The sequence below is a fragment of the Hippopotamus amphibius genome, chromosome 9, assembly GCF_030028045.1.
Source record: "Hippopotamus amphibius kiboko isolate mHipAmp2 chromosome 9, mHipAmp2.hap2, whole genome shotgun sequence".
Taxonomy (NCBI): domain Eukaryota; kingdom Metazoa; phylum Chordata; class Mammalia; order Artiodactyla; family Hippopotamidae; genus Hippopotamus; species Hippopotamus amphibius.
Window position 1 is genome coordinate 111,276,987 of NC_080194.1, and position 13,711 is coordinate 111,290,697.

General features: G+C 41.4%; 1 protein-coding gene across 1 annotated transcript in view; it reads right to left on the reverse strand.

Annotated features, from left to right (window-relative positions):
• Positions 1-1,613: 1,613 nt before the first annotated feature.
• Positions 1,614-13,711, reverse strand: part of LOC130861656 (S-adenosyl-L-methionine-dependent tRNA 4-demethylwyosine synthase TYW1) — a 179,959-nt gene continuing 167,861 nt past the window's right edge. Inside the window, exon 17 of the transcript XR_009055602.1 lies at positions 1,614-1,683. The gene's annotated coding sequence lies outside the window, so the exon portion shown is untranslated. The remainder of the gene's footprint in view (positions 1,684-13,711) is intronic.

Consider the following 13,711-nt stretch of genomic DNA (forward strand, 5'->3'; position numbering starts at 1 on the left):
ATAAAATAATTAAAAAAAAAAAAATGCAAAGACAAGCTGAGAAAAAGATTTCTAAGGAAACAAAGGATCAATAGGCTTCAAAATCAATTCGTTCTTAATCCGTATGTAAAATACTAACCCACCAGTTTAAAAAAAGTGGTCAAAGAACATGCACCGACAATTCAAAAAAAGAAGAGATACTATTTATTGCCTAAAGAACTTTGAACTTTACTGGTAATCAAAGATTTTTTTTTTAGCCGATCATACTGGCAAGGATTTAAGGAACAACACTAGTCAGATATCATTAGACAGGTCCTTGATACACGGATGATGAGAGTATGGTATCTTAAAAATGAAGCCCCTTGGACCCATTAAGTTCATACCTAGGAATTAATCAGAAATGGCGACAAAACTCGCTGGGGACACTGCCACCAAGTCCTCCACGTGGCACCCCACGAACGCCTCCAAAGGGCCCCTCTTCCCCTCGCCAGTTGGCTTCCCTGGATGCTAGGTGAGGCCATCCTTACACTAGGATAGGAAGCAAGATGGGAAAGAGAAGGGAAAGAAACAGAGGAAGGAAAGAGAACGTGAGAAGGAAAGAGAAAAAGGAGAAGGAAGAACAGTATTCATATTTAATGTAGGAATGTGAGAAGTAATCTAGATATCTAGCAACAGGCAGATGTTAGAATATATATTTATGTATATCACAGTCATTAAAAATAGGTTTATGGAGAATGTTTGATTGCAGAGAGGAAATGTTCATAATGAATATAAGTAGAAAATACAGGCGAAAAACTATCATTCTCATTTTTTTTCTTTTGGCCATACCGTATGGCATGTGGGATCTTAGTTTGCTGACCAGGGATTGAACCTGTGCCCCCTGCAGTGGAAGCGCGGAGTCGTAACCGCTAGACCACCAGGGAAGTCCCTCATTCTCATTGTTTAACAGTTAAAAACTATATGTTTGTGTAAGCACGGAAACTCTAACCATGGTTTTATTTGCGTTACTGAGCTATAAATAACGGTATTTATTGTCTCCTTTGTGTTTTTTGTATTATCTAAATATTCTACAATAAATATGATCAAAAATAATACTATTTCCTTTTAAAAAGTTTTCGTTTCTGCATGACTTGCATGTGGCTTATGGGACTGAAAATATGTTTCTCTTGTTCTAATATTACTTTTTTGGTCCCAATGTTCCTATGTGTCAGGAGCCTTCCTGCTGTGCAAGTGATTAAGTGCATAGATTTTCTTTTGAACAAAAAGGCAGTGCTTTCAAAAGTTCTTAGGAGACCCATCCGGGAGAACTGAATAAATTCTATGAAGAAAAAAGAGGCTTAGCATATCATCTGTGTTTGATGGTCTTCTCTCTGTCTCTCCTTCTCCCCTCCCCCTTTCCCTCTCCCTCCCCTCCTCCCTCCCTCTCCCCCTCCTCCTCCCTCTGTCTTTCTCTCTCTCTCCCCTGTGTTTCAGACTGGGAACAAAGCTCTAAGCCAAGCCTAGCAGACTAACTTGATTGGAGTGAAAGATAATATGTATTGTCTAGGAGACCTAAGGAATGGCAGGGAGAAATTTCTGAGTCATGAAAGGAGAAGTCATGAGCAAGACTTCTGAAGGCCATCTGAGGACAGGTGGGAGGACATCTGTCCTGAGTACATCCCAGGAATGAGGTTGGGCTGGGCTGGACTAGATCTTTGTGATATCCTGGAAAAGAGAGTTTGGTTCACATGGCTTAAAAACACATCAAGAGTTTTAAAGACATATAAAGAGCATTTAAAGATAATTTGGGCAGTGAGTGCAAAATTTACCCTTCGAATTTGGAGAATCTCCACGTATACATCTGAGAAGTCCTTGACTCGCTCTCTATTTTTTTTAAAGATTTTATTATTTATTTATTTTATTTTTGGCTGCGTTGGGTCTTCGTTGCTGTGCATGGGCTTTCTCCAGTTGCAGCAAGTGGGGACTACTCTTCGTTGCAGTGCACGGGTTTCTCATTGCGGTGGCTTCTCTTGTTGCGGAGCATGGGCTCTAGGCGCGAGGGCTTCAGTAGTTGCAGTTCATGGGCTCAGTAGTTGTGGTGCACAGGCTTTATTGCTCCGAGGCATGTGGGATCTCCCAGGCCCAGGGATTGAACCCGTGTCCCCTGTATTGGCAGGCAGATTCTTAATCACTGCGCCACCAGGGAAGCGCAGACCTTGATTCTCTTTATCAGTGTTTCTCAAAGTAGCCTGAAAACCCTAAACATTAGAATCATCATGGGTGCTGGTTCAAAACACTGTCTCCAGGGTCACACCCCAGCTCTCCGAAAGGTGAATCTCTGGGCAGTGGAGCGTGGGAATCTGGATTTTAACACACATCAAGAAGTCTGACACACGTTAGACTCTGAGAATCTTTTCTCCGTATTCTGCTATTATCCTTCAGTAGAGGAAAATGGCCAAGGCTAGTCAAATGAGTAGAGAACTTCATTTTTTCATGCATCATTCAATATATATCTATATTTCCTACCATGTATCAGGCAATGAGTCTAGTCCCATCAGATCACAGACTAGGAGGAAAGGACATATCTGCTTACAGTGGGGAACAATTAATTTTCCTTGGGAAGGCTGCATTAGTGACAAATATTCAGCTGCAAGTTATAGAATACTGAGCCAAAAGCAGCTTTAAATTACAGATATTTAATTATTTATGAAATCAAAAAGTGCACAGGAAAAGGATTCTGGATTTGATGGAGGTCAACAGTATCACTGCAGTTCTTGACCCCTTAGCAGGCTGCCAGAGCAGAGTAAATGTCCCCTCCTTTGCCTTAGATGAAATATTTCTTTTAATTTAACCTGAGGTCACATTAGCTTTTTTTTTTTTTTTTTTTTGGCAGGCAGCCACATCAAGTCTGACACACATGATGTCAACTAATACTCTTAGTTTTTTAATATGTGCTGCTTCTAAGCCACTTACTCTGACATGTATTTTGCACAAATTTGGTTTTATTTTGCTGCATTGTTTTTTATTTAAATTTTTAACTTTTCCAAGACTGATCCGCTGCAGGATAGCCTTACAGGAAAGGAGCTCCCACAAAGCACAGAAACTAACTACAGCCCATTGCTTAAAGCCATAATCCCATTCAACCACAAGGCTTGGACCCCAGCCTCCCCATCATGCATCACAGGAGATGCTGCCTCAACTGTGAGCTCTTCTGTGATAAACCCCGCCACTGGCAATTGCAAGAATAATCCCTGGTCTCCAGATCAGGCCAGGATCTGGCCCCCAAACACACATTTTAAGCTGGTAGGATGGGGCTAAACCTAAGATTCTGCCATGTCATATTGTTATTTTACCCTAGCCTCTGATTATGTGAAGTGTATGTTTTGCCTAGTGCTCTTCTAATTATGCAGCTTAAAAACCCTGCAGCTTGAGAGTGTGGGGAGATGAAGGCAATTAGAGTGTGCAGAACTGAGTAAAGGAAAGGAGAGAGGGACACAGAAAGAGAACCTCAGGGATCCATAGAAAGTTCCCCTGGAGAAGTCATCCAAATTGATCAGCACAGGAGCTAGGGAAAACTGCCTAAGGCTGGGGAAAGAACCATTCAGAAGGATTAGAGTGAGGGGCTCACACAGGCACAGGCATAATGCCTGTTCCCACTAGTCAGGTGGGAAAAAAAACCTAATTCATGGGACCTGGGGTAGAGTGTTCAGGAAGGTCTTGCCTCCATAATGAGGAATCATTACCCTCAACTGAACACTGCTGATTCCACCGAACAAATCTTAAACACAAGACCTTAAAGGATCAAACTGTTTCCAAGTTGCTTCACTGCCTTCCAGAACAAAAGTCAAGAATACAGGAAAAAAAAAAATCCAGCATTCAATAAGGTAAAATTTACAATGTCTTGCATCCAATCAAAGATTACAAAGCATGCAAAGAAGGAGGAAAGAAACCCAACAGGAGGAGAAAAGGCAATCAATTGAAAATGCCCCAGAACTGACAAACATATTAGACTTATCAGACAGAGACATTTATAAGTTCATAAAGTTAAGAAGAGACATGGAAGATGTTTAAAAAAAAAAAGATTATAGAGATGAAAACTACAATGCCTAAGATGAAAAATACAGTTGATGGGATTAATGACAGATTAGACAAAGCAGAAGAAAAGAAAGCTTGGAGATTTAGCAAGAGAAATTATCCAAAATGAAATACACAGAGAAAAATGAATTTTAAAAAATGAAAAGAGCCTCAGTGAGGTGTGGGGAAACGTCAAGTGACTAATATACCTGTAATTATAATCCCCAAACCAGGGGAAGAGACAGAAAAAATATTTGAAGAAATAATAGCTGAAAAATTTACAACTGTGATGAAAACTAGATAAACAAGAAACATGAAGAAAAGTACACCAAAGCATATCATTATGAGTTGCCAAAAACCAAGGATAAAAAAGAAAGCCTTAAAAGCAGCAGCCAGAGGAAAAAAGGACATGTCACATACACAAGAACAAAGAGAAGATGACAGCAGATCTCTTGTCAGAAACAAACAAGACAACAATAAAGTAACATCTTTAAAATAATGAAAGAAAACAAAGCTAAGAACCTAGAATTCTATACCCAGCAAAAATGTTTTTCAAAAGAAGGAAGGTGAAATAAAGAGGTTTTCAAACATAGAAAAGCTAAAAGAATTATTAGCAGAGCCCAAATATGAAGATGCTGTTAAAGGAATTTTTCAGGCAGAAGGAATTAGTTACCAAATGAAAGTATGGATCTACACAAAGGAAGGAAGAACACCAGAGATGGTAAACATACATTCTTGTTGTAAAGATATATTTAAAAGATAACTGACAGAGTATACAAAAATAAAAACAAGGCACTGTGGCATTTATAGCATACATAAAAGTAAATCACAGGGCCGCAGCAGCATAAAGGTTATGGGGGAGAGATGGAAGTCTACTCTTGAAAGGTTCTTATTGTCTACGTGAAGTCATATAATATCACATAATATATTCAATAAACCCTGAAGCAGCCACTAAAATTTTTAAAAAGTGTTAAGACTTAATGAGCCAACAAAAGAGATAAAATGAGATCATAAAAAATACTCATTAAATCAAAAGAACACAGAAAAAGAGGAAAAAGGAACCAAGAATAGATAGGACACATAGATAATAAATAGTGAATTGATAGATTCAAGCCTAAAAAAATTAATAACCACATTAAATCTAAATTGCTCTAAACATGCCACATAAAAGACAGAGACAGTCAGATTGGGTAAAAAAAACAAGACCTAATTATATGCTGCCCTTGAATTGTACTTAAATATAAGCAAATAAACAAATATAAATAAACAAAAAAGTAAATTTTAAAAGATACACCACATAACAGTAATCAAAAAAGAAATCTGGAGCAGCTATATTAATATCAGGTAAAGTAGATTTCAGAGCAAAAAATACTACCAAGAAGGTCATTTCATAATGATGAAGGGGTCAATTAATCAAGAGGACATAATTCTAAATGTGAATAATAAGTGTTTTAAAATAAATGAAGGAAAAACTCAGAGACTGCAGGAAGAAGTAGAAAAATCCACAATTACAGGCATATATTTCAACGCCCATTCTCTCAATAACTGACAGAATAAATAGAATCAGCAAGGATACAGTAGACTTAAACAATGTTAACTTGATCTGATTGACATTTGAGAGCCCTTTACCCAACTACAGCAGACTACATGTTATTTTCAGGTACCCAGAGAACATTTATTGAGACAGACCACAGTCTAGGCCATAAAGCACATCACAATAAATTTAGAAGGAATCTAGTCATACATAGAAGAGAAGAATTCAGAATGGAGAGATAATGTCACTATAATTCAACAGATATCTCAAGGATTATAAGTAAATACTATGCACAACTTTATGCTTATAGATTCAATCACTTAGATGAAATGCGCAAATTTTTTGAAAGTCACAAAGCTCACTGAAGAAGAAAAGGTAACCTGAAAAGCTCATATCAAAGAAATTGAATTTGTAGTTTTAAAACTTCACACAAAGAAACTGCTAGGCCCAGACAGGTTCACTGTTGAAGTCCATCATCTAACAAAAAATAAGACCAATTCTGTTCAATCTCTACCAGAAAACTGAATGAGAGGGAATATTTTTCAACTTAATCTATGGGTCCAACAGTATTCTAATACTAAAACTAGACAAGGACATTACAAGAAAATAAAACTATACAGCCCAAATCCATTGTAAATATAGTTGCAAAAATAATTAACAAAAGTTTAGAAAACTCAACCCAATGATATATAAAAAGGATACATCGTGACCAAGTGAGGTTTAACCCAGGAATGCATGGTTGGTTTAACATTCAAAAACCAATCACTGTAATTCACCAGATTAACAGACTAAATAAAAAAGGAACACTGCATATATATCCCAGAAGATGCAGAAAAGTATTTGACCAAATTCAGCATCCATTCCCCAAAAAAACTCATATCAAACTAGGAATAGAAGGGAACTTCTTCAGCCCTGAAAAGGGGCATCTACAAAATACCTATAGCTAACATCATAATCATGATTGAACAGTTTTCCCATGAGATCAGGAAGATGACAGTCATTTCTGCTCTTACCACTTCTACTCAACACTGTACTGGAGGTTCTAACCAGTGGAATAAAACAAGAAAAAGAAACAAACGTCACCCAGATTAGAAAGGAATAAGAAAGGAATAAGTAAAAAGGAATAAGAAAGGAATAAGCAAAATTCTTCACAGATGATGTTGCAGAAATTGATCCCACGAGAAACCAAGCACCACACTTGGAAGGTTGGAGAACTCAGGTTTATTGAGCCGGAGGACTCAGACGAGCTAACGCTCCAAAATTCTGGGCCCCGTTCCAGGCGAATTCTCTCCTTATGTAGGTTAAGACACATAGCTATAGTTGGCATTAATTGATTGGCTACTCAGTTTCCATAGATTTCAGGTGATTACAGAGCGTGGCAGTTGCTAGGGGTTACATGCAAAGGGTTTTCAAACAAAGGTGAGCAGGTATAAAACTATGAACTCCAAATTTTTCCTCATCAATGACATGATTAGTGGAACCTACAAAAGAGCTACTAAAACGATCAAATGAGTTTAGTGAGTCTGCGGATACAAGATCAATGTACAAAAAAACCCAACTATGTTTCTACATACTAGCAATGAACAGTTGGAAACTGAAATGATAAAATAAATGCCATACTCACAGCATTTTTTTAAAAAATGAAGTAACGGAACAAACAATCTGAATTTAAAATGGGCTTAGAACCGGAATGGACAATTTTTCAAAGAAGACATACAGATGGACATCAGGCACATGAAAAGGTGTTCACCATCACTAATCATCAGAGAAATGCAAATAAAAACCACAATGAGGTACCATCTCACACCTGTGAAACTGTTGTCACAAAGACGGTATAACAAGTATTGGTGAGGATGTGAGGAAAAGGGAACACCTGTGCACTGTTGGTGGGAAGGTAAACAATGTGGATGGATCTCAAAGTAAGTGTGCTAAAACTAGCCAGAAAATAAGAGTACATACCATATGATTCCATTTATATAAAGCCCCATAAAATGCAAACTAATCTTTAGTGACAGAAAGCAGACCAGCAGTTGCCTGGGAGGGAGGAGAGGAGAATTTATAAAGGGATACGAGGAGACTTGGGGGGGTGATGAACTGTCCACTACCTTGACTGAGGTGATAGTTTCATGGATGTATATACACATAGCTCATATTGATCAAACTCTTTGCTTCAAATATGTGCAGTTTATTGTAGGTCAATTTCTACCTTAATGAATTCATGAACAACAATTTTTAAAAGGCCCTGAGGTCAAGGACTGTGGTGCTGCTGCTGGAGTCTGAAGTCCTCAGCAGGCCTGGTGTGTGTGCTGCGTGGTCCTTAGTCCTTGTTTGCACATCTGTACAGGATGCAGGCTGTACTGCATCCTGACGGAATGCAGGATGCTGTAGCTGCCAAACAGGCTACCCTTCAAGTTCTCAAACGGCAGGGAGCAGCTGCCCTGCTGAGGAAACCTGGGATCCTGGTTTTCCTTAGTGAAGAATGTGCCAGAAATCCAAAGAGATTTGAGCCCTTTTCATGTGGGCAATAGTGGAAGCAACTAGTTGTTGGTCTAGAGAAGAGAACTTCAGGGAGCAGTTTTATCTGGCTCTGAACTTCCCAACAGTGAGAACCAGGACCAGGCATGAGAACTACTGAGAAAGAGTTATTTCAACTCAACCAAAGAAATCTCTTGTTAGTGATTTCATCTCTCTGAGTGGCGGTAAACTCTCCATCACCAGAGGCATTCCCTTCTGGACTGGACAACACAAGGTTAGGATTCTGTAGAAATAACAGAAACACTTGCGGGAAGTCGGTTCCAGGACTTTGAGGGCCCCTTCCAGCCCTTTAAATCTTTGATTTTCTATTTAAAATCCCCATGTAGTATTCTGTGTGCTGTGGTTACTAGTCAGGTTATTATTACACTGACACTGGGAAGATTCCATAGGAAAGATGTGAAAGAAGCGCGTGTGCGCACACACACACAGCCATTAAAAAGCCTCAACTTCAGGGAATTCCCTGGCAGTCCAGTGGTTAGGACACTGCACTTCCACTGCAAGGGGCATGGGTTCAAACCCTGGTGGGGAACTAAGATCCCTCAAGCCGTGCAGCATGACTGAAAAAAGGGGAAAAAAGCCTTAACTTTATTTTATTTTTTTTAAATTTATCTTTTTTACTTTATTTTTTAAGAACTTTTATTGAGATACAGTTGACATAAAATAAACTGCATATATTTAAAGTGTACAATACAATTTGATTTTTTCTTAGTAATGTGTAGATGGCAATCCCAATCTCCCAATTCATTCTCTCCCAACCCTCCCCACTTTCCCCACTTGGTGTCCATATGTTTGTTCTCTACATCTGTGTCTCTATTTCCGCCTTGCAAACCGGTTGATTTGTACCATTTTTCTATATTCCACATATATGTGTTAATATACGATATCTGTTTTTCTCTTTCTCACTCACTTCATTCTGTATGACAGTCTCTAGGTCCATCCATGTCTCTACAAATGTCCCAATTTCGTTCCTTTTTATGGTTGAGTAATATTCCATTGTATATATGTACCACATCTTCTTTATCCATTCATCTGTTGATGGACATTTAGGTTGTTTCCATGTCCTGGCTATTGTAAATAGTGCTGCAATGAACATTGGAGTGCACGTGTGTTTTTGAATTATGGTGTTCTCTGGGTATATGCCCAGCAGTGGGATTGCTGGGTCATATGGTAACTCTATTTTTAGTTTTGCAAGGAACCTCCATAAAAAAGCCTTAACTTTAAAACTCACTTTGCTGAGTGTTGGCCCTCATCATACTGCCTTCCACTAGAAGTCTGGAAAGTTATTCTGGAAGAGACGTACCTGCCTCTAAATCAGATCTGGGAGCCTGAGGAGCGGATGACAGGAGTTGCTACCCCTACACCAGGAAGAAGTACAGCAGGGGCTCTTCCCAAACCTGTAACAGGAAACCAGCATTCCCAAGTAAAGCAGCATTCTGACACCCAGCCCAGCCCTCTGCTCCATATGGAAGGAGAGGAACATTCACGGGGACTCATAAAATGGAACCATTGCCCATCTCAGGATGCTCAAAGCACCATGATGGCTCTGACTCAAATGAAGCTTCCTGCAGATGTCTCCCCCCTGGAAAACAGACTGGAGGAAACTGATAGAAATTGATCATAAACAGAAACACAGTTCTCTTAGTATTCCTTCCAAATTACTCAGTGCCTTTCAGTTCATTTTGGGAATCCATCTATTTGTGACAAAATAGGACAGGCTCTCTCTCAAGGGGGTGCTTTGGGTTTGTGGGGTCTAAGGAGAGGACAGAGACCAAATTTCCCAGCAGTGCTCTCACGTTTCCTTCTGTGGCAATAATGAGAAGATCAGGTTCAGAGGGCTGCTGGGAATCAAATTAGAAAAACATCAAATAATTCTAGGGCATTTTATTTCCTCTAATTTCCATTTGTACCTGAGAGGAAATGAACATCTTAACAGCCCGAGAGAGTGAAACTGTCAGATGCCGTTGCCAGGATGGGACAGAGAAACGAGCGGCTCTCTGAGCTGAGGGTGGGGGCTGCAGGGAGGCAAACTCCCTTCCCTGCAACCTGCAAAGACCTTGTGACAGCCAGGAAGGCGGGCTAGCTCGTCACAAGGAGGCTGGAAGGGATCGTTCCACCGGAACCTTCTCGTCTCAGCTATCTAGGGGCAGCCTTGGCGGCCCCAAAGCTCACAAGTCACAGGGCCCTCTCCCAACCCTTCCCAGTTTTCTTGTGCAGTGCACACCTGGCCGCAGGAAGTCTGCCTTGGTTTCCCAGCAGGTCCTACTGGAAATCCAGTCCTGCTCCCAATAAGGCATTCGCCTCTGCCCACTCCTGCCACCCATCTTCTTCTGGGCTCTTTGCCAACCCTCCCTTCTTGTTCTAGGTGCTGGTGAGTGTCCGGCTGATAACGGATGACCCTGAGACTACACTGGGGAGGCCCCTGTGCCCCTGTCCCGAGCTGTGTGCCCCCGGCCCCATCAGGCCTCCCTGGATGTGAGTCTGTTCCCTGGGTGCTCTCAGGCTGCTGGCATTTCTTCCCCTGCCCGTTCTTTGGGGCTGGGCTTAGGGCTGCTTCTGTCTGCCCTCCTGTGATGGTTAATGTTATATGTCCACTTGATTGGCCATAGGACTCCCAAATGTAAAGTTATTTCTGGGTGTGTCTATGAGGTTGTTTCCTTCTTTTCTTTCTTTCTTTTTTTTTTTTTTGGCCTCACCACGTGGCTTGCGGGATCTTAGTTCCCAAACCAGGGATTGAACCCGGGCCCTCTGCAGTGGGAGCTCGGAGTCCTAACCACTGGACTGCCAGGGAAGTCCCCCATGAGGTTGTTTCCGATGAGATCAGCATCTGCATCAGTGGACTCAGTAAGGTAGATCCGCCCTCAGCGTAGATCCGCCCTTGGCAGAGATCCGCCCTTGGCATTATCCAAGCCACTGAGGGCCAAAGGTGAGGAAGGAGGAATTCGCACCCTTTTGCTTTTCTGCCTTAGTGCTTCAGCTGGCATATCGCATCTCATCTTCTCCTGCCCTTGGACTGGGGTTTACACCACTGGCTCCCCTGGTTCCTCGACCTTCAGACTCAGACTGAATTACACCACCGCTTCCCTGGGTCTCCAGCTTGCAGATGATGAACTGTGGGACTTCTCGGGCCCCATAATTGCATGAGCTAACTTCTTTCAATCAAAATCTCTAACCTATTGGTTCTCTTTCTCTTGAGAACCCTGACTGGTACACCTTCCTCCCTACACTGCAGGCCCGTGTTGCTGACCTCTCCAAGTTCTCCAGACACACACGCATGGCACAGGTACAGGTCGGTGTTCCCCTCTGCACGGGTTTGGTTCTGAGTCAGGTGCGAGCATGGAAAGTTATGAGGACATCTATTTCCAAAGCCCAGTGTCAAATTTTCTCTTTTAAAAAATTCAGGTGGGGTGGGAGAGGGTTGGATTGGAAGTTTGGGATTAGCAGATGCAAATCGGTATATACAGAATGGATAAACAACAAGGTCCTACTGTACAGCACAGGGAACTATATTCCATATTCTGGGATAAACCGTAATGGAAATGAATATGAAAAAGAATGTGTGTGTGTGTGTGTGTGTGTGTTTAACTGAGACACTTTGCTATACAGCAGTAATTAACACAACACTGTAATTCAACTAGACTTCAATAAAAAGTAAACTAAAAATAAAGAAAAAAAGAAAAAATATCATTTAATAATAAAGGGATCATAAGAGAAAAAAATAAAAATAAAAAATTCAGGTGGAAAAAAAAATTCTTGTGTATCTCTTTGGTGAAACAAATTGATAACCAAAACCCAGACTTCCATGTAAGAAAGAGAAGATACACTTGCTAGATCCTGACAGAATTTTAAGCTGTTTGCACCAGTTTAGATGTAAGGACCTCAAAATACACATGATTCATCAGAGCATCTGGGGTTGCCAGTTCCAAGATGTAGGTGATCCCAGTCATACACAGGGCAGACCCCTGACCAAGACACATGCTCAACAAAGTACCACCTAGAGGCTTTGGAGTGCAGCTCAGTTGGATTTGGGCGAGCTCTTCTGAAGCCCCATATACATGCAACTCCCTTGCAGTGGAACATGCTCTGAGTAATCTTTCCTCCCCTTCTCCTCAAGTGGCAGGAAGGGTAACATTTCCTTATACTTGAGCAGACCCCCTGGTCTATAGTTCCTTTTGTCTTAGAACTTTTGCCTTCATCTTTACCTGAGATAATAAAGCTACAGAAGATAAGATGAGGCTTCTGAGGTCCAAGGAGGAAGTGAAAATTGCTCCCCTCATCCCTTTCGAGGATTTTCCAGCTCCTGTCCCCAAATGTGTGTTGCTATGGTGATGGGAGGAATGGAAGCTAAACCTGGGCAATGGTGACATGTCGCAACGGAAAATGGGGTTTTGAAGGTTTAATGAGTCTTCTCCAAAATCCACCGCTTTTAAAAACCTAGCAGTTGTCCCATGATCCTATGGGCCAGTAAGGAAAGCTCCTTAGAGTTTTCAACATATAAATCTCTGTCTTCCCTGAGTGAGCAAGTACATCTGTATCAGTCCGTTTTTTGCCATGTTGTGCTGTAGCAATGGACAACTCCAAAACCGCAGACGCTTATAACCACAAACTTTTGTTTCTTGGCTGTGGCTCTGGTCCAAGTGTCTTTATTACTCTAGGGAGGTGAGCAGAGGGGACAGGCCATTTTCTTGGCAAAGGGGGACGGAAAAGCTCGTAGAAACATTCACTGTTTCTTAAAACTTCTGCTGGGATACGACGTGTGTCACATTTGTTCATATACCACTGGCCAAAGTAAGTCGAACAGCCAAGCCTAAAGCCAGCGGGACAGGAGCGGTGTCCACACCTCCCACAGAGGAGGCACCAGGGAGGTTGCTGAAGTGATGCGCCCAGAGAAGGGCAGGGAATATGCGGACAAATCATATAAACGACTGCAGCTCCCAGGCAGCCACAGGCACTCGAAAGGGGGCCCTGGTCTGCTGACACCACATATCAGAGCAAAAATATCAAAGGTACAAAATATTTTTAATCCACTGGAAGAAAACTGCAATATAGATATTATGAGTCATTCAAAAATGTTCTCATTGCAGGTTGGTATACCTTAAAAGGAAAAATTGGTCTTGCTCAAACTCAGAAAACCACTTCGGGCCTTTCAAAAACCAAAAGAGGTGCCAAGGCGTTTTGAAAGAGGCCATTAGTAATAGACACGGCGAGTTACCCTGACTTATTAAAAAAGAGAATGATTTTATAAATGAGTCCATTAGGAAGGATTCGTGAGATATTAGGGCTCTGAGAATTGCTTGAATGGGAGGGAAGGGAAGGTAATGAGGGCAGTTAGAAATCTGTTATTTGGTGAGTTTGCCAAAGGAAATAATTCCCATGGATCATTCTTCGGTAGGTGAAATTGGCTTTGCAAGGGGCCTGCCCAGAGCTGGGCACTGCCAAGGAAGGTGATGGGGACACAAATTCCTGCTGGGGTGAGGGCGGGGGTCACGTCTGGATGGGAGAGGGGAGGCAAACATTTAGACCAATAAAAGGCAACTCCACTCGCAATGGACAATATTAGAAGTGTGTACAGGCAGGGAGATGATGGGTGATGACTTAGAGGGATGGGATAGG